Source organism: Buteo buteo, chromosome 4 (assembly GCF_964188355.1).
Source record: "Buteo buteo chromosome 4, bButBut1.hap1.1, whole genome shotgun sequence".
Taxonomy (NCBI): Eukaryota; Metazoa; Chordata; class Aves; order Accipitriformes; family Accipitridae; genus Buteo; species Buteo buteo.
Window position 1 is genome coordinate 48,667,516 of NC_134174.1, and position 20,078 is coordinate 48,687,593.

At 42.6% G+C, this 20,078-nt stretch overlaps 1 pseudogene; it reads right to left on the minus strand.

Moving 5' to 3' along the window:
* Positions 1–8,209: 8,209 nt before the first annotated feature.
* On the minus strand, positions 8,210–8,578 carry LOC142030487 (elongin-B pseudogene; annotated as a pseudogene).
* Between the last annotated feature and the right edge of the window lie 11,500 nt (positions 8,579–20,078).

Genomic DNA, 20,078 nt, shown 5'->3' on the forward strand with positions numbered 1-20,078 from the left:
CAGAGCAGGATTGTGGATTTGGGGGATATTTCCTTTTTTTTGTTTTAAGGGTTCTCTCTCTCACAAATTCAGAAACACTGAAAAATGTAGCTGTTGAGTGAAATCTACTCATAAAACCTAACGCATAATAAAACTGAATGTCTACTCACAAAAGACTCCCTTGTTTTCTCTGCCTTCTGCTTCCCCATGAAGAAAGAACTGACTTGTTCCTTCCTTGAGATCAGAAATTAAAGCTGACATTTTTTAGCATCCTCAATAGCTGTTAATTCTTCTCTAGTCATGCTTCAGTGCCAGAGAGTATATTCTGTTATCTGTGCACAGCTGTATCTTAAAGCTAAAATAAAATCAGATGAAACATCAGAAATTGATGTGACTGATTTTCTTCTTTGAGGATGGAAACTTAAAGAATTAACATTCAAAAAAAACATGGGAAAGAAATGAAAAGCAACTCAAAAAAAATCTTTCTGAACACTCTCTTTTCTAGGACAATGTCTTATTTGATGATCTTTCAACCTATATGGCTCACTGAAGCCTGCCCAACCTATGGACTACAAGAACCAACAGCTACCCAGCCTAACCCAGCACTATACTTCCATTGCACCCACATCACAGCAGACCCAGTCCTCAACCTGGGGTTTGGGTAAAATAAAAGGTCCTTAAGAACTTCAAGTTATTAAATTAGCCAATAGGCAGGATTGTGGCTGGAAGGAGAGACTGATATGGACTGGGCTCAAACAAGGAAGAGTTTGGCAAATCCACAGACAATAACTGAGAGGGATACACTTGCAAGTATAAGCTCTCCCTAGGAGCACTGCTTCATAATCTTTATGGGTACATTTGTTCAGTCGCCTCTTTCCACAAGTGACTATGAACATCCTATGTCTCCATGCTCTATTTCCCCGTAACATAAAGGGCATGTCAGAGCTTCCATAGTTCCTCATTTCAGATTATGGAATGAGCACATAGCTTGTCAGTAGGGCCCAGTTCTGCTGTCTGCAGGGGCAAGGCAAACCTCAGCTTGTGTCAGTCTTGACCACATGTGCTCCAGTGAGCAACACAGGACCCTAGGACTTACACTCCAGTGTTTTATTCCACCTCTGCTTCCCTTTCTCCTTCCCCAGGAAGACAACCCTGTTGGTTACACTTTTTTTTTAATTGACTGCCACATGCCCTCTTAGAATAGGACCCACAGTAACATACTTTATACAACAGTTTACATGCCAAAGCTGCTAATGTCACTGTGCAAATAGACTAAAGGAGTCACAAAGCCCATAAGGCACTTACATGAAGAGCAGTAACAATTATATCTACTGGGAAAAAGGTAAGAGGGCTCTGCATGATTTGAGCTGCACCTGTCCCACTTTCTTCTTTCTTGGCTACCAAAACCTGTGCAACACTGATTGAGGTCTTGTGCTCCCCATCAGACAATGCACAGGTGTCAACAGGCTGCCCAGGAGCACGTGCAAGATTGGGTTGTAACCGAGCCGATGTTCTTGTGAAGCCCAGGAAGATGCCGTATGTAGAAGTTCAGAGCTTAACACCCAAAATACTAGTTTGAGAACAAGGGATACCTCTTCCCTCATCATCTTTAGACAGTGGGATTTCGATTAAGTACTTACCATAGCTAGGTTGACAATTTGTCTGTTACAGCACTCATTCATTTTGTAGTTTACCTCCAAACTCACCTGAAACTGACTGCTGAATTTTTTTTATTTTTTTTTCCTAACATCTACCCATATTTTAAAGCTACTGGGACCTGCTTATGGGCTATTTATGCAGACAGTCAATTATAGTGCAATGTAGAACAAGCTTTGTAACCAACTATTTAGGCACATGATCAGTTTCTGTCTTGAACAGATATCCCTTAGTGGTAAGGAACTATTTCACAGGACCAGTCAAAAATAAGATCCAGAGTTCCTAATGCTATTCAGGAAGACTACAAGCTAGAGAATACAAAGACTAAAAATATAACAGTAACCAAAAAGCAAAGTGTTTTGAAAGCAGGGGTATACATTTTCACAGTATTTACAGAGACATTCTGGGTTCAGTATGGTATGGAGACACATGCTTCTGAACCCTGAATTATTCCTTTTCTGCAGTACCATAGCCTAAACTGAAAATGTTGATGAGTCTGGAATTGTGACCTGTGTTTGAGTGAAGTTGAGCTTTTTGTTTATGGTATCTGTATATAAGAGATCACGTTCTGTGCAGTCTTCCAAAAGAAGAGGTCATTTTTCTCCTTCCTGTCATCTTCCTCCCCATCTCAGTTAATTCCTTTTCTGCATTACTGAAGTCTGCTGATTTATCTTTCTCCCATTGTTCTGAGGGCACCAGTCTTTTTCTGCTCTGCTGCAGATCATGATCTGATCTCTGAAACAGAATGAAATCCACTGAAATCCATTTACCTCTGAGCTTCTTGCTGTGTGCTTAAGTTTGCCAGTTTGAGTACTCTCAGACAGAGTAGAAGCATCCCATTATGTACTCTCTGAAAATTGTCCAAGGACTGGGAGCATTACAGCTTCTGAGTTATTTCAGATGGACTCTACCCAAGCATCAAGGCCATGAGAGGAAGTTTGAAAACCAGGCCATTATTCTATCTTGTATCTTACAAGTGCCATCTGTGTACAGATAGGATTCATGTTCTCAGACATGAATCTTGCTGTTTACAGCAGGTAGAACATTCAGATTCACAGCCTGTCCCAATACCCAACAAAGAGGAGTAAAAAAGTTTGCCTGCCAAGAGGAGATAGCATTTGCAAGGCCATCCTGTTTTGCTACAACAAAATGGAGTGTGGACAGATAATTTTGGAGCTTGTGTAATAGTCTTCAGCCTTTTTTATACAGCATAAAGGAAAGATTTTGCTCTGTGTTATTGCCATCCTGGCAGCAGATGCAATTTGAGCCTCACCCACAAAGAGGAGCCCATCTTCTTACTAGGTTTGTTCTTGCAGTAATAAGCTGCTTTTACCTCAGACTCCAGCTCCCTAATTGGTTTAATCCAGTGCATGTGCAGGCTGTTAGTTTACTACTTGTCTCTAGCTACTGCCTTCCTTATTCTAGCACTAAAATTTTGTTTTCCAGTGTTCTGTTCCAACTCATTGCTCTGGATGACCAGACCCAGCCCCTTCAGCACCTGCCAAGGATGCTCAAGTTAGATTAGAACCATTTTGGAACTGCACCCACATACACACAATTCACCTACCACAAAGCACATGTGTTTCTTGGGAAAACTGTCTGACAGCATGACTGCAAGCAGAAATACTAGCTCGCCTCTTCTGCTTCTGTTTCCCACTCTCACTTGCTTGGAAAGCTCAAGACTTACCATTCACAAAACAATCTATTCACATTCAGTGACTTTGCTTGGGAGACACCATCCCCATTAGCAGCTGGGCCATGAGCCTCTTTATGTCCGTTTGCAAGCCTATGCTAAGAGAAAGCATATTTGAAGGCATCTTCTAATGACACCATGCCTAGCACAGTCTCCAACACTTCTGAGTTGAGGCTAGAGGACTTGGAAATACTTTCTGAGAAAATACTGCACCATGGTGCATGGAAATTGTAGGGTTGCTATTTCTAGTCTCCACCAAAGGAGGTGACACAGGAAGGGCAGCAGCATGGATGGTGACAGTCTTTTTACAAGGGCCTGTAGTGATAGGACAAGGGGTAAAGATTTTAAACTAAAAGAGGGTACATTCCGATTAGGTAAAAGGAAGAAATTCTTTACTATGAGGGTGGTGAGACACTGGAACAGGTTGCCCAAAGAAGTTGTGGATGTCCCATCCCTGGAAGTGTTCAAGGCCAGGTCAGATGGGGCTTTGAGCAACCTGGTCTAGTGGAAGGTGTCCCTACCCATGGCAGGGGGAGCAGAACTAGACGATCTTTAAAGTTCCCTTCCAACCTAAACCATTCTATGAATGCCTTTCTGTCTTCAAGAGACTTCTAGGCCCAGTTGCAAGGCAAGTCCATAGAGAACACCAAATCTTAAGTAAGCTGTGACCAAAGACTTACTTTCCTTTTTATGGCCGAGTAGACATATGCACCCAAATTCCAGAAAAGCCAGCCTGAACCAGCACTCCTACATGACCTATTTAAACACATTTTAAATGTGTTTAAACACTGAAGCACCTTTCTCCACCATCTACCCTATGCAGATCTACCCTGTCTGCTGTGCAGAAGTAAGACAGATTCATTTCATGCCTAATCCAAAAAGCCTCCAGGGAGTAGTCTGTAAAAGCAGACTTTACTCTTGACTGCTCCAAGTTTCAACATGGAAACAGATGATGTTACCTATCACATCTAGTTTTGGAACACCAGAAGCACAGCAGGGACTTGGCTTCCGTCTGTAGCAAGGAGTCTAACTATGGGAGGATGACAAAACTCTCAAAACCGAGAAAGCAGAGACAGAGTGTACAAAGCTCTGCTTTGCTCTCCCCACTTTGTGAAGTGATGTTTTGTTTTGGCATTTCACTACTTCAACATGCACAGCTACAGTCCCATATAAAGAATACACCCCTCCACCCTCAAAGCTTTACATCATAACACCACTAGCTCCACATAGTGGAAAGGAAACATTCACAGAAGTTTCCTCAGTTATCCTGACACATTAAAGGTTTAAGAGACTCTGCAGAATCTTGGGAGGCAACACAGCCCAGGCAGAGCAGAAGTTGCATGCTCTCTTCCCCCCAGTTTCCCTCTCTCCACCTGGTAGTACACAGTGCTCCTGCTAGCCCTCCTAGAAAGAGAGGCTGTTTTGGATAACTGGCCATCTACTCCCAGTAATTCTTTTCAAGGCAAATCTTTTGAGTACTGGAAAGGTGTTCTTGCCCTAAAAATGAAATCAAGTGCTTAGCCTATCAACTACCAAGTCTTTTAAATCAAACATCACAACACACATATAAATCTGGTGGAAGTTTTCCTATTAAATAATGTTTATCACCTAAAACGTAATGGTTTTATACCCATTCATGTTTTGTTTCCATTAAGAATTTTTGCCCCAATCTTAAAAATAAAATCCAACTTAAACTATTATAAAAAAGGGCAGATCTCATTTACATTATGCATACCAAAGAAGCTAGAGATTTGCACTTCACATTCTGCTTTGTGCCAATTTTAAAAATTTAGATAAATTCAATTCATGACAATTTTGCTTGTTCATTTTGCTCTAGCTAACTCTTCTGTTGCTATGCAGGAAAGTTTGCATTGGCACCTTTTGAAAGCCTGAAAGTTTCTGTTCAAACCTATTGTTGTGTGCATGTTTCCCTGGGCCAAGCTGTGGTTTATTTTAGGGCAAACTAGATTGGCTTTATAACAGGTACTTATGTAAAACTCCAGAACATGTAGGTCACAGGACAAATCTAAAACACTCAGCAAGACTAGGCTACTTTAACACTCCTCTCCACCCTGCAAAATTCTGTTTTCACATTTCGTTCCTTTCAGCGTGTAAGTCTCAACCACTGACCCCTGCTTTTTACACTTCTCCAGGGCTTCAGTGTTTTTGCATAGTCAACGCTTCAAGTAGATCTTCATTAAGGAGCACTGATAAACTGCAGTCCTTTGCCACCACAGGATTATAACCTCCTTCAAAATATCCCAGTATTTTCTCCACTGTAATTCCAGGGGCTTCTCCCATTTCTTCCCTGGCCTGCCAAAGATGGGGCAAATCTACAGAGACAGTAGCAAGCAGTTTTGACTATAACAGCTCTTTCACAGACTGTGAAAGAATTCATTCCCTAAGCTATATAACACAGAAGTCACTCCAGTCCATTGTATGAAGGACAGGGTAGCTGGACTGGGCTGAAACGCCAGCTTGGGACTGTGTAGCTTCCCTAACGTGCTATCCTGAGACAAGTTACAGTGTCATTAGAGTACAACAGCCTCCTGAGGCACTTCATCTCCCCTCTTCATTTCCTAGTTTGGGACTTGCTTGATCTCTCCTAACAGCACCATCCCTTCGACTTTCCATAACCTGCACATGGAGGAACTTCCCTGGGGCTGCAAGAGCATATTTTATTGGGGTGTGCTCCTGCTCCTGAACAAAAGGATGGTGTCCCACACAACAAAGATGATGGTCAAGGAGATGTGAGCAGGGGTCTGGCTTGGTGCAGTATTCATTCAAAATTCTTTAGACTCCTGAAGTCATAGACTGGGTTATTTAACAAAAGTCTTTTTCCAGCTCAGTTGTTTGTTCCTATTTGTTGTATTTGGCTGTGTAAGGTGGACTATTGAAAAAGTTCATTCAAAGCATAAAGCATTGTCCTCTAATATTAACAGCAAATTATACGAATGGGTTAGATAAGAGATCGAATCTGTAACATTATTCTGAATCCTGGCAGGGACATTTGTGAGCATAACACCCAGAAGTTCAACATTTGGTTTGATTACACAGCTGGCCTCAGGCCTATGTTTTTAGGATATAATTACTGTTGAGCAGCCAATTTCCCTCATTAACACCTCCCTTCACTTTCTTCCAAGTGTCTTTTTTAAATGGGGGACTCTTCCATCTCTCTTCAGTAAGAAGGGGTTCAAAAGTCAGAATGACTAAAATTGTATCAGAAATGGAGAGTGCATGCCAGTATTCCTTGCTTGGTGCTCATTGCCAGTCAAGAATTTCAGCGAGGAACTAAGTTTTTCAGCAAGCCTAGTGGGAAGTATCAGGAGCTTGATTGAGCAGATTGCTGTAACCACAGCCTAGCTACATTAGTACAGCTTATTTATGTACAGATATGACAGCTCTGGAACTTTCTTTTTCTGTTATTGCTGAAGTTTTTGTTTGGTTTGTTCTTTTTTCTCTCCTATAAATTCACTAGTCACTAGTGATAACTGTCACAGTGCTTCTGTGCTGGAAAGAGTGGATGGACAAGTCAGAGCTACAAAGAACACAAAAACCTAGATGCTGATTCAGCTAGCAGACTTGAGTTCCATTTCTGTTTGCTCCAGTGAGGTTTAAGAATATAAGTGGCATTTTAGAAGTGTCTATATATTTAGTCTATATCCAAGGAGGTATCATGGACAGGACTGAGTAGTTTTAAGAGTGTTTTATGAACTTGGACATAGACTGGCCTGCCTGAATTACCCTTGATACAGGAGAAGGAAAACTTAGCAATAACACTACTTCAGAGTTTCATTTAGGGAACAGATGCATTGACACCTCTGACTGATTGTTAACAGAGAAAAAACCCAGGAGTTTCTCATTGCAGCACACCAGTGTGAGTCAAGTCAGATGTGATGGCTTGTGAAAACATCACTAGGGATAAAAGGGAAAGTCTAATACTAATTCTGAAATAGGCTGGTTCATAGAAAAAAATATTAGTGCTGGCATCAATGCTGTTTGGGAAGAGAAGCGACTTCATAAGCTTTCTTAACAGTAGAAGCATTGATAGGACCAATCTCATGCTTTAAAGCTTGTGGTAACCAATTTCCTTCTTAAAGAACTCTCAAACTGCAGTTTTATTATATCAGTTTCTGGCTATATTGCCCTTTTCCCACTGTATTTTTCTTGCTTTTCAAGAATGGCAAAGGTAGATGCAAGAAAGTAGATTCCTAATCATTTGAATAAAAAAAAAAATCTTTGCCCAGTGATAGAGGTTTTTGACAGTCCGTGCCAGTAACCATACTTAATGTCTGCTTTGGAAATTCATTGATGTGTGTTGTTTTAGTGCAATGTCCCTTAACTTTGAAGGTAATAAGCTCCATTTGCTAACCTTACCTCTGCTCAGGTCTTAAGGTTACAGTCTTCCTAAAGATTTTGCTACAGGCAGGACTAGATATTCCTTCTGCACCCCTGTCCCCCACGATTTCCAACCAAACTCCTCAGAGACACTACTGTCAGGAGTCAAGACAAAGACATAGAAACAAATGCTCACGTACCAAGCTAGTCTGTGCAACTATTCTTCCCCCCCCAAAAAACCCAGCAGCTCAGAGTTGGGCATTGGCTGGAAGAAACACAAATGGTAGAACATGCCACTTACAATTCAGGATGTACACACATAACCAGCTGCTGCCACTTTTCTCCTCCAACAATAATTTGGGAGAAGGATCCCAGGAAACAGTTCTGTTGGCTGCCTGGACACTACAGCACACTGACATCATGTAATTGAATTGCAGTTCTTTATTGGGCAGATAGACACATTTGGAAGGGTGTGGTTGGACACAGGATACATAGACAAGACCAGCACCCTGTCTGCAAGAGGCAAGACAGGAGATGCTGGTTTTAACACAAGGTTTGCTCCCTAGAGCTGCTACCACACAACTGTGACTTCTTAACATCAGGTAGCCCTGGGGTGCTTGAGAAGGGGTCAATACAGAGTGGTTCAAAGGTGCCATTGCCAGCTCTGAATAAAGCCAAGCCCACCGTGGCAGGAACATGAGGATGGCAGCTTCAGCTGCTTAAGCCACAGTCTAGTAAAGTCCTATGATCATCGTCCAGCAGCTGGTCATCTTTGTAGAGCCGCTGCTCCTCCAGTGGCCTTTTCAGTATTCCCTCTACCATCTTTTTCAACTCATGCACAGTTGTTGTCTCTTTGGCCTCAATGAAGATTGTAGTCCTGTGATGGTGAACCATCAGGTGGACATCTATCATTACACTAGGGCTTCCTGCAGTCCCCTGTCACTGGGAAACAGATTTCCGTCCTCTTAGTGAGAAAACTGTATTTTGGGGAATAACTGAAGTCAAGACAGAACCGTCATTAGAGAAATGGATCCAATGAGGACAAGGACAGGAAAAACAAAAAAGCTACAGGGAGCTGCTCTGCTAGACAGAACAAGACCCTCATGCTCTACACTAGCAGAGAGCTTTTCACACTGTTAATGAGCATTTGTATTACTTTAGCTTCTTGCCTGAAAGGGTTTCATCCTCAGTTTGCTTTGAGCCATGTGCATCTACCCAAGATCCCAGGAAGAGCCAAGCATGCAGCTTTGACTGTACTCAGCTCAGGAGAATGTAGCACACAAAATGGTTGTGGTTTTTTTGGTTTCTAGTCAGGCAAGAGACAAGGATTTCCTTGGCTCCTTCACATGTTCAGTAAAGACAGGAAAGCTGATAAATACAGGAGCATTGAGAGCTGTCAAACTAATGGACAGTGTTGAGATATTTTAGCCTTCTACTGCAGTTCCAGGAAGTTAGTCATCAAAATAGCTCATTGCTTAGCACCAATGCTGATGGTAGAGTCTTAGCTTAGGAGTAACTATTCTCCCTCACAGTTTGGTTAAGGTGGAAGAAACTCACATAGGAGAAGAGCAGGAGAGGAAATCAGGGCTGGTAGCATTAGCTTAAAAGGGAGCTCTTCAAAGCCCAGTCATTTTAGGAGTACTTTATGGTAGTGCCAGCATAGTTGCTTGTCACATGCAGAGCAAGTCACACCCAAGAGGCTAAAGGCTCGCTTCAGCTCTGAAATGCTCAAGAGAGTGAAGGGCATCTTCCCAGAGCCTCCATTATGAGTTCCCACAGAGAAACAGGGCCAGCACGGGGATGGCTCCATCTGTACCCACAGACACCAAACCCTACTCCTAGCCCCTGGAAGAATAGCTGCACTTCAGGGGTCTGGGCTGCTCTTGTCTTCAGGTTGAGAGGGGTAAGGTCCAGAGGTTCATGAGCAGTTACTGCTCCCCTGCCCCCCATTTCAAACTCCCTCAAGAAGTGGAGCAAGACACTCCTCTGGACAAAGGCAAGCAGTGGCAGTAGTCAGCTACCTGCAGACCTGCACTGCTGAAGGCAAAACTCTCACTCACTAGGTGAGAGAGAAAGGAAAAAAGTATTTAACCTTGATTTTCTTTGCCATCTGCACTTTGATATCACTGGCACATGCAAGCTTTCCATGACAAACTTAGGCTAGAGTTGATCCCTTGTATGGTCATTCAAGCTAGATTACACCAGAGATAGTAACAGATGCAATAACTCTGTTCTTCCAGTATTTTTTTTCCTGTCCAACAGGAAGGCAGACACTGCTATTTCAGCCTGGCAGAGCCCCATTTACCCATCCCTGAGCAGTGACCCAGGTACCCTGCCATCTAAGTATGGCCCTTAACTGTCTCTTCATGTCATGCCAGCTCAGACATGCACGTGTGCCTGTTCCAGCTGAGGTTCCCTGTGCTTTGCAGTGTGTGCTCCAGGAGATGGGAAGAAAGGAGCAAAGAGATATCACAAGCACAGCATAGCCAACAAAACAAAAGGGAGCTGCTCTGGACTCAGACACAGGGTTTATGCAAGGGCTAATTCCTGCTGAAGGCAAGTGGGACCTTGGGATCTAAATAAGTTTGTGGATTGAGACCAAAACTACCCACTCCACAATCCTAGTACTGAAGGAAGGAAGAAGCAACGTTTACCTTTCTTCAGGGTAGTGGAGGTGTTACACTGCCTTTGTGTTATGTCATTTTGCTGAAGAGTTTAAAGAAAAAAGTCAGGCCTTCTCCATGAGCAGCAGCTAGAGAACTCAACTTTTGCTTCAGAGGGAGACTGTTCAGAGACACAGCCAAGCTGGACAAGTGGGAAGCATGCACATAGGATAAACAACTTGAAGTAGTTCAAGTTTAAATAAACAGCACACACCCGCCCCCCGACCCAACTGTCATCTACCCCAGACTGGTAAAGGTGGGAACTGATGGGGAAAAAGGGAGAGTTAATAGAGAAATATCTTTTTAAAGCTTACATTAGGGAGAGGATTTAGGCAGGGTTCATTTACATAACCTAAAAGCATCAGGAATTCAATCTTGAATCCTTCCTGCAGAGGCAAGACAGTACCACCCACCACAAGTGATGATGCTGCTGCACCCTGATAAGTAGCAAACTATACTCTCACTGACAAGGGCCAGGTCACACAGGTGGTGCTTTTGGGGGAAATATCAAGTTTCATGAAGTCCATTTGATTTCCCAAGAGTTGCACACACATTAGGTAGGGTCCTACCTAATGGCTTACTCCCATGAGTTCAGCTAAAAATGGAGGTAATCAGTTGTCTGAGCCAGAAGGAACATCATTTTCCCTTACTAACTTCTCTAAAACAGTTAACATGAACCATTTTGAAGTCAGTTCAGATTTATTCATGTGCTTTAATCCAGTTTTGAAGCCTACTATAGCGTTTAGTAATTAAGTAGTATGTTGATGTAGTTTTGAATCAGGAAACACAAAGTGAAGCAATAGGCATCCAGCAGACCATGTCTAAAGACACTAAAGGTTACTGAAGAAATGTTTTCAGTGTGAGCAAGTTTTAATCAAATTATGGAATATGATACCCTGGTCAGAGCCTTGGTGATCTGGAGCCACCATCCAGGCACCCCTCTGGTTCAGCCCAGACCCTCCAACTCCAGGCATCTCCCCAGAAAAACTCAGAATCCTTCTAACTGGCAAAAGCTTCAGAGGGCAGGATTGCCTCCTTGGCTTGGCACAGAGTCACTATTTAAGCCAAGCCACTACATTATTTGACCAGTTTAGTTCAGCACCTTCCCTGACAGGCACAAGAGCTAGATAAACAGGGAAAGGCAGTGCTGGACATTCCTCTCATCACTTCATAGGCCTCAAACTGAGGAGGCCCATACACTAACTGTTGCGATACCCCCACAGCCACTGAAGGAAGTTGTTTTGACTTACATCAGTATGTCTACAGCTGGGCTGCAAGCCCTTGCAGCACAACAGACCCCAAAGCAGAAGGTATAAAGGGAAAGCAGCAAGCTGCCATAATCTCCATGTCTCAGAGGCACTCAACCTTCTCACCGATCACAGCCATCAGCTAGGCTAGGATGACTTAACCTTCCCCTAACAGAAGAATGCTCAGAGGACACTTGCTTAATGCTGCAGCCCCAGAAGGTGACTTCATTTACATCTGCACAACAGGGAATCCTCTCTACTCCTTTGTTACATATTTCACTTGCAAAACTTTGTTTGTCTCAAGAGGAAAGTTCCAGGCAGGTCAGCAGGAACATGAACAGAGACAGGCTCTGCTCTACTACAGATCCCATAGGCAACTCACTTAATATTACAGGCTTTCATAAGCACTTACTTGGTTTCTTCATTCTCAAGTCTGCAATCCAAGATGTTTTAAGCTGCCTTTTTTTTTTTTTTAAGGAAAAAAAAAAAAGCACACAGCATACTTCAACATACACTTCATGTTAAGGAAGTAGAGCTGCCAGGCATTTCTGGCAGCAACAGCCTTGTTCACACCACACTTCAGTTTCCTATTTTATATGTATATTTTATACATTTGTCTACCTGAGAAACAGCAAGAATTATAAGAAAGTTATTAATATAGTTATTTCTCTCCAAGGAAGAAAGGATAATTAACTAGTTAAGTAAACTAATCATCTTAAGACAATAATTTAGAATCCACCATGCCCTTCAAGTTACAAGTTGCTTGTTACATTTCCTTGCAACCATACTCTTATTAGAGATATTATACGCTGTAATGCTTAACTGTCCTCAAGAAGCAGCACAAGATTTGTCAAGAGTTATAGTAGGGACAGGGCAGAAGTGGGTCTGGCCTCTGGTTACACTAGACCCTAATCAAATGGTTTCAATTAAAATAAAACCAAGTTCACATCACATACTTAACAGTGCAAGAGATATGTTGTGTTTTCACCTTGTTGCCTCTAATTGCTAACAAAGTCATTTTGAGCAAATCATTCCCTTCAAAGAGAAATTAATTCATTTAAGGATTACCAGAGGAGGAATATTTTCTCAAGGCACTTCATTAGATACCATCACAGTTTCCTGCAGCAGAACCACACAGAGAGCATAATCTACCAAAATCACAAGGTTAACACAAAACCTGACAGCTGCACCACAAGGCTAAAAACAAAGTACAACAGAAGCTCTAAAGCCTCTTGCTAAGTACATACAAACAAATAAACAAAAAGAACTTGCATAAATCAGATCTTCTGTCACAACAAACAGCAGACACCTCCTCTACAACTATCTTTTTACTCCAGATCTCTCAAGAGACCACACTCATTCTGCCACTACCCCTTTTATCCCCAAACCACTTCCAGTGCAGCTTTGCTTCCTCTAGCTATTTGTCAATCAGTGGAAGCTAATGAATTCAGCCATACCAATCAAGGTGTCTAATTAAACCCAGGTATGCTGAAAGAGCCAAGCTAATGGAATTAATGCAACTCATTATGCTAGGAATCCTCCAGTAACTTTTAAAACTTGTTATGCCTATGCTCCAATTCAGTAAAGCATTGAATCCCTACAGCCTCTGATACAGCCACAGGGATCTGTGCCAGTTTTTCTGGCTGGTTTTGAGATGCAGCCTCACATACTGTGTGTTGCAACAGTCTAATGGCACAAAGACCTGGACACCTATGGCAAGATGTGTGTTGAAAGAAATGTCCTCTTTTTAGTGTGGCAGAAACAATACTCCCATTGGTGTCCGATTCCAGCTGTGTTAGAGGCAGGGCATGCATACAGTGAAAGAAAACTAAACTTTTTCTTTCTTTGCCTCCCTCAATCCTTAGCATCACTACTGTTGCTGTCAGAAAGGGAGCCAGGAGTGACAATCATCCTGACTGTTACATTCGTTTCTGGGCTGAGATAATGCACAGCTCCTCTCCCTTTTGCTGCTAAAATGGTGCTGTCTGGTTGTGGTGATCTACCTCTATTCCCCAGGCCTGGTTTTGCTTCAGCAACTGAGAGATACAAAACTACAGCTAGTCCCTGCAGGTTGCTAAATAGGGACAGAATAATGTGCCTCATATAAAATAATAGAAATTATAATAAATCAGTCTGAGAACAGTGGACTCTCCACACCACTGCACTGTATGAATGGCCTGTTCCATACCTGGGGGTGATCTCTTTGTAGCAGGTCAGCCGAACAATAGTGCCCTGCTGCCTTGCTTAGCATATGCCCTTTCCCCACTGTTCCTTGATGGCCTGCCAGTTTTGGAGGCATAGCTTTCTGGGGGTCAGACCCTTCCACTGACACCAATGCTTATGTGGAGTAACTAGTCTGTCTACTGGAGTTTCTTCAGATTGACACCAGCACAATGGAGACCAAGATGCCAGTGTACGTCAGTGCACAAAACAAGTCTTTGTAAGACTTTTTGAGGTGCCACCTTCTGATCGATGATCGGAACAGGTTAGAGTGTCCATTGGCACCCGGGTGCTCACATTTACATCCCCTCCCTTTGCACTGACCATTGTTTCCTCACTGTATATAAATACACAGTACTCCTCATTACAAAATGTGAGCAGCCCATGCAAGTATGGTAAGTTAGCAGCTCAGAGAATGTGTGTGTGTGTGTGTGTGTGTGTATGTGTATGTGCATGTACACTGGAAGTGTTTTTTAATCTGAGTTTGTTGGGAATAGTAGGATTTATCCTTAATTCTGTGCAAGTTAGTCTGCTAGATCTTTGAAATAAACACCTAATTTGAAAGAAAGATTATTGTTTCTTTTCTAGAAATTCTTCCTGTTCTTTTGCTTGATCCTTCTCTTCTCAAGGACTCTGTGTGATGCTCGCTGTTACTTTAGACCAGCCAGCAAATACGGTAAGAATGGCTAATATATTAGATATCCCTGAAGCATTAATCCAGAGAATCAAAGCCTTTTTTTCTTAGAAATGTTGCAATAGTATAATATGTTTTTTGCTGAAGAATGATCCAAACAGCTGTGTACCCAGGAATCAGCCCACCTGGAGGCATCACTAGTCACACAGGGAGAGACTCTACTCTGTTCAAGAGTTACCCTCTGGGCTGATGTATAACTGAAGTCCTTGCCCATGTGGCAAAACCCATGTACTTTTAAGCAACATTGACTAACCTGAGTGGGGTACCTGACACTAAAATCAAAGCAAAGACAACACAGCTGGTGTTTAAATTCAGTTTAGCAGAGCAAGTTGAAGTCTAATAAGAATTGGGGAGGAGGAAGAAATTAGTCTAGACCTGTATGTTGAATATGAGAAAGAGCAGAAAGATCCTACTGTAGCCATGAGCTAAGGTATTTCTCAGATCCATTGCAGTAGCAGAATAATCCTTCTCTGTTATGTGGTTGCTACGACTTTATCATGCCATGTCATACACTCATTCACACTTCAGGAGCAAAGACAAGGCATCTTCTTTGCAGAGCACTGGGTTAGATTCTTCTCTGGTGTGACTCTGTGGAAATCAGTTCTTCGATTGATACTCCACAAACATAAGACTGTGGTCTATGTCTATCAATACATGTTCATATGATCTACTGACTATCATTTTCTGGTGTGTACATGCAGGGTGCCTTTCAAACAGAAACCTCTATGTTTTTGGTGCGGTGTGGAAGACTGAAGATTGTTACCAATGCAGGTGTAAGATGACTGCAATGATTTGCTGCAGCTTGTAAGTTCACCCAAATTATTGTTTGCTTATTCAGGAACTGGTGGAAATGTTCAGACTTAAAAAACTTCAGTGAAAGTGTGCGTTGGAATTTATACTTGCATAAGCAAAATTCCTCTTCTTGTTTCGCAGTTAGCCCTAATCGTGACCAAGCAGAATGATCTGGCCATCACACAGACTTCTTTTAGGAAGAAACAAAATGAAACATAGTTAGGGTCTTTCCAGCACACAGCTCTTCCTCATCACCTAGTCCTTCTTTTGATTCTGACACTAACTGCTTGTATGGTTGCCTTTAGCCTCTGTTTTCTTCCTCCTTCTATTCAGCAGCTTGTCTCCAGATACCTAAGGACCCCACAACACACATACGTGTGGGCTTCTGCAGCTCTGCACCAGACCAGCGGCCTGCCTGCAAGCACCTAATCAGGCCAGAGCTGCTCCACATCCTTCCCATGCTGCCAAGTGCCCACCTTTCCTGCTTATTGAAACAGAACACACATACCCTGCTCTGATAATTTGCTTTCTAAATCTTCTTGCATGTTCCTGCCTCATGGATGGCAGGTGACACATCAAAGAGAGCTGTGTCTTCCTGAATGTAGTGGTGTGAACTGATTAGCTCCCCAGAAGGCTGGAAAAATTCTTCTTGAGGTGAGGGAGACAGAGTCCCATAAAGGGTCTGTGAAGAATGATACAATCCAAGGAACTCTTGGTGGGAAATATTCCTGGCTGTCCTCAGCCATAGAAGGGAGGGAGTCAGCCTGTGCTGAGAAGAGGCTTGTCTGGGAGGTATTCATGCTGGGGTGATTCGCCACTTTTTAAATGGTTTGTTATTATCAAGAAAGTCTTAGTTTGAACGGGGAAGACAGAATTAATCCCTGTTTTGTCTCTGTGTGGGAATTTATACCAATCCCTAACAAAACGACCCATGAGAACTGCATTTAAACTAGAACAAGCATTGGGAAATGATCTGTTAACAGCCATGATCAGGGCTCTGTATTCCTCTATGATAATCCACAGTGCTTGTATTAATGCAATCCATGAGCCAAATCGATCCATAATGTACCTTGATCCAGGATGGCTGTAGTTCGGTAAGCATCCTTCTCAGTCCATGTTGTGGCTGCTGATTTTCTCTTTGCCTTTCTCAATGACAGGGTTTTAATCCCCAAGAACTATGACAGGGTGAACTGTGTTGGCCTATTCCACAAGAAAAGCTGTTCCATCCGAGTGGTGAAGAAGACTAATCCTGACATAAGCTGCAAAGTCTACAATGGAGCTGGTTAAGACCACGTGATGTATTTCTCCTCTTCCGCACCTACCCCAGAAGTTGAACATGCTCTGTATCTCTCCTTTAGAGGAAAGCAGCAAAGCAGCATGGTTTCAGGAGGAATGGGTTCGCCTCATACCTTTCACAGCTCTAACTGTGCCACATCTATCTCATTTCTGACACTAGGTGGATTGTCTTATAACATACACATTTGTAACCAAGCTTTACCACAGATAACTTGTGACTTTTTTCCTGTTGGGATCCAGAGTTAAATAAATTTTCACATACATCAGATCACTGCTTTTCATTCTAAGTAGTCAGTGATTGGTCTTGTTGAAAACAGAAGAATTTATGGTGTCTGTAAATGTTTGTAAATCTAATTATTGATTTGGAAATAATCTAGCTTTTAGACTAACAGGTATGATATAAATTGTTGCCAGACAAACGGATTCATTAAGCTATTATGCTCATTGACATTCCCCAAGGACATGCATACTAGAAGAATAGGACGAAACAAAGCAGAAAACAGCCCTTTGAAAGCCTCCCCCCCCTCCCACCCCAGTACCTTGTGTACGTCAATCCATTAGTGCAGATGCACAAGGGAACATATTCCCCAGGAGATAACTGCTATATTACAAAAAAGGCAAGCCCATGCCTGAGAGTCCAACCTGCTGCAAAGAAATGCCATATAAATAGCTCTGTAGCCTTCCATACTGGGGTAGAATTTCCTGCAATAATCTTGTTTGGATCAAAGTCCACTGACAAACAACCCCATGAAAGCTGTTTGTACAGAAAACCTAGACTATGTTTAGGTTATGAAATGTGTTTAGCCAGTAGACTTCAGGCACTACACTGTGCCTGGTATGAAGTCCATGAAAGTGGTTTATATGAGAAATATCCTATAAAACATACTTAGACAATATTAAGAGCAATTATAACAAGAGTGCTGTACAGCTTAAAATACCCAGATAAAATCATTTGAGCATGTTCAGTTTATTCAATGCTGACTTCATAGGCATTTTCTTCATTTGCCTTTCCTCTACCTTGCTGTACAATGAAATATTTCAGCTGATGGAAACAACAACTTCTTTTTAATACCTGTTGTGGAAAACTACAGTCTCATTGTCTATTTTCAAGTGCAGTGCTGAGAGTATACATGTAGAAAACCTGCACATACAAAAGAAAACAGCTTACCAATGGTTAGAAGAAAACTCATCCATGGCTCCAGGTACTACCAGAAAGTCATTAAGGTGATTCCAAGAAGCAGGTAAAACAAGAAATAAAATTGTACCTTCTTAAATTTCTGGCCCTCAAGATTAGTTAGAGCTGTCTAGTAGCAGCTCCCTTTGACAATATCCCCCTGTGCCTTCTTGGGAGTAATGGGGTGGACATCACTGGAGCTGGTTACAAACCTTCCAATCTGTGAGTAGCAGACACTGGAGGGGCCCTCACTTTTCTATTTGCTGAGGGTGGATCAGAGGATTTCACCCAGTTATATAGATATATATATGGAGATAGATACAGATATAGATATAAAGGGATCATGCTATCAGCTTCCTAAATGCTAGATGCACTTATAAGGGCCTGCCTAGGGGGCCCTGAGTAACAGGGTTATTTTCCTGAAGGCTTGAACATCATTTAAGCAGTTCAGAAAAATCCCTGGGAAGATACATCAGTTTCATAGCTCCCCCCATGGAAGGAAGGTTATGAACCAATTGGAGAAGGCTGAAAATGGTTAAAATATCAATTCTGCTTCAAAGTGATGTAGAGATTCTGACAAAATAAAGCCAAACCAAGATTGTGCAAAATACCTACAAGGATGCCATGTAGACCTGATAAGCTTAGCATACACATGGACTATGTACTGTTCCATGGTACATTTTCTCCTTATGCTTTTGTCACCAAGTACCTAGTACTATTCTTTGTAGACACTGTTTACTCACTGTTTAACTGTGCCAGAGAGAGCAGGACTCCAGATGCTGGACCACAATTAGATTTGCTAAATGTACTGTAGGAGAATTGGCCTCTGAAATTCCATGCTCAGAGGAAAGAAAGAGACAGAGCATCAGGGCTTCATCAATGAGGGCTGGTATGGCTGAAGATGTGACTTAAAAACACTGGAGGAGACCCTCAAAGCATCCAGAGTGCAGCTGTAATCCCACTGATGTGACAATCCTGTCACTGCCAGGAAAATGCTTAATTGCACCCAGTAAATGTTTGTTGGTAGAGGCCTTGCTGTCACCATAGCCACTTGCAGGAAGGAGTTGTTTGGCCAGAGCAGAGAGGACTATTTCCCCATGCACCTGTACCCCCTTGAAACGTGTTGTCTCCATGGAGTCCAACTGTCTTATGTAATAAACTGCAGAGAAAACAGGACAGTTCCCAGTGCCTTCCTGTAACAGGAGCACATGCTGTGGACAGAGAACGGGAGCAAGCCTTCTTACTGCTCTGTGGGTAGTAGGACAGCCCCATACCTTGCCAGCTACAGTTTCTTAACTCCATTCCCTATCAACAGCAAACAGGGGCTGGTCCATTGGTTGCTAGAATCAATGCAAACCTACTGATATGAACAGAAACAGCCAGCCTGACCAGCACATGACTAGCAATAGCTGAGACTATAGTACTTCCACGTTGCTTCCCATCAGCCAGTGTCCTGTGTATAGAGGAATTTCCACCCTTATGCACCCTCACACAAGTATTGCTTGTGCATTTTGCAAAAGCCTTAATGGGTCAGGATCCTCACAGAGACTCTCCACAGATACATGTTCAGCAGTCCCCATTGTATAGTGAAATTAAACATGGCCAGATTCAAACCAGCCAGCTCGGGTATCAGCATCCCTTTCAGCAAGGTGCTGAACCAAGCCTACAAGACCCACCTGGATGAGGAAATAGGCATCTGCATCTTTGTCTTGCTGCTGCTGTTCTCACTCCAAGCTAGCTCCGGTATTTTCTCCTCTATGCTACAGGCCAGACTACTGCATGGCAGCTCCAGCCCCACCACATCTCGTGGCTTACACTCAGTAGCCACTGTGTGCATGTAATTCCCAGCTACACGAACTAGTGCAGGGTTTGAATGACCCAAGTGCTGCTCCCACATTAGCTTGTTAATAGTGAGCATTTTCACCCTGTAGTTTGGACACAACGTCGAAAGAATATGCATGTAATAGGACTCTAATGCAGCCCCATTCATCTCATCAAAAAATGGCCAGAACCTTGCTATAACAGTTCATCCTAAAAACCTGTCAGGAAGAAAGTCCCAGCTGCCATAGCAAAATATTGGTGGTTAGGTCATTTCCTGATCCCTGGGTGGCAGAGCCCTGAGCAGTCTTTCAGGAACAGTGCTGCAGCTGTTCTCTGTTGACTTTAAGAAGAGAGCAGATGCTAATTTACTAGTTTGCAGGCTTTGCCCAGATGTCTGAATCGAGAGAATAAAAGTGACACAGCATTTCTTTAAATGTTTGGAAGGTGTGGCGATAAGGCTGGCTGAAGAATCCTGCAAGGTGAGGGGGACGAGAAGAACAGCTTC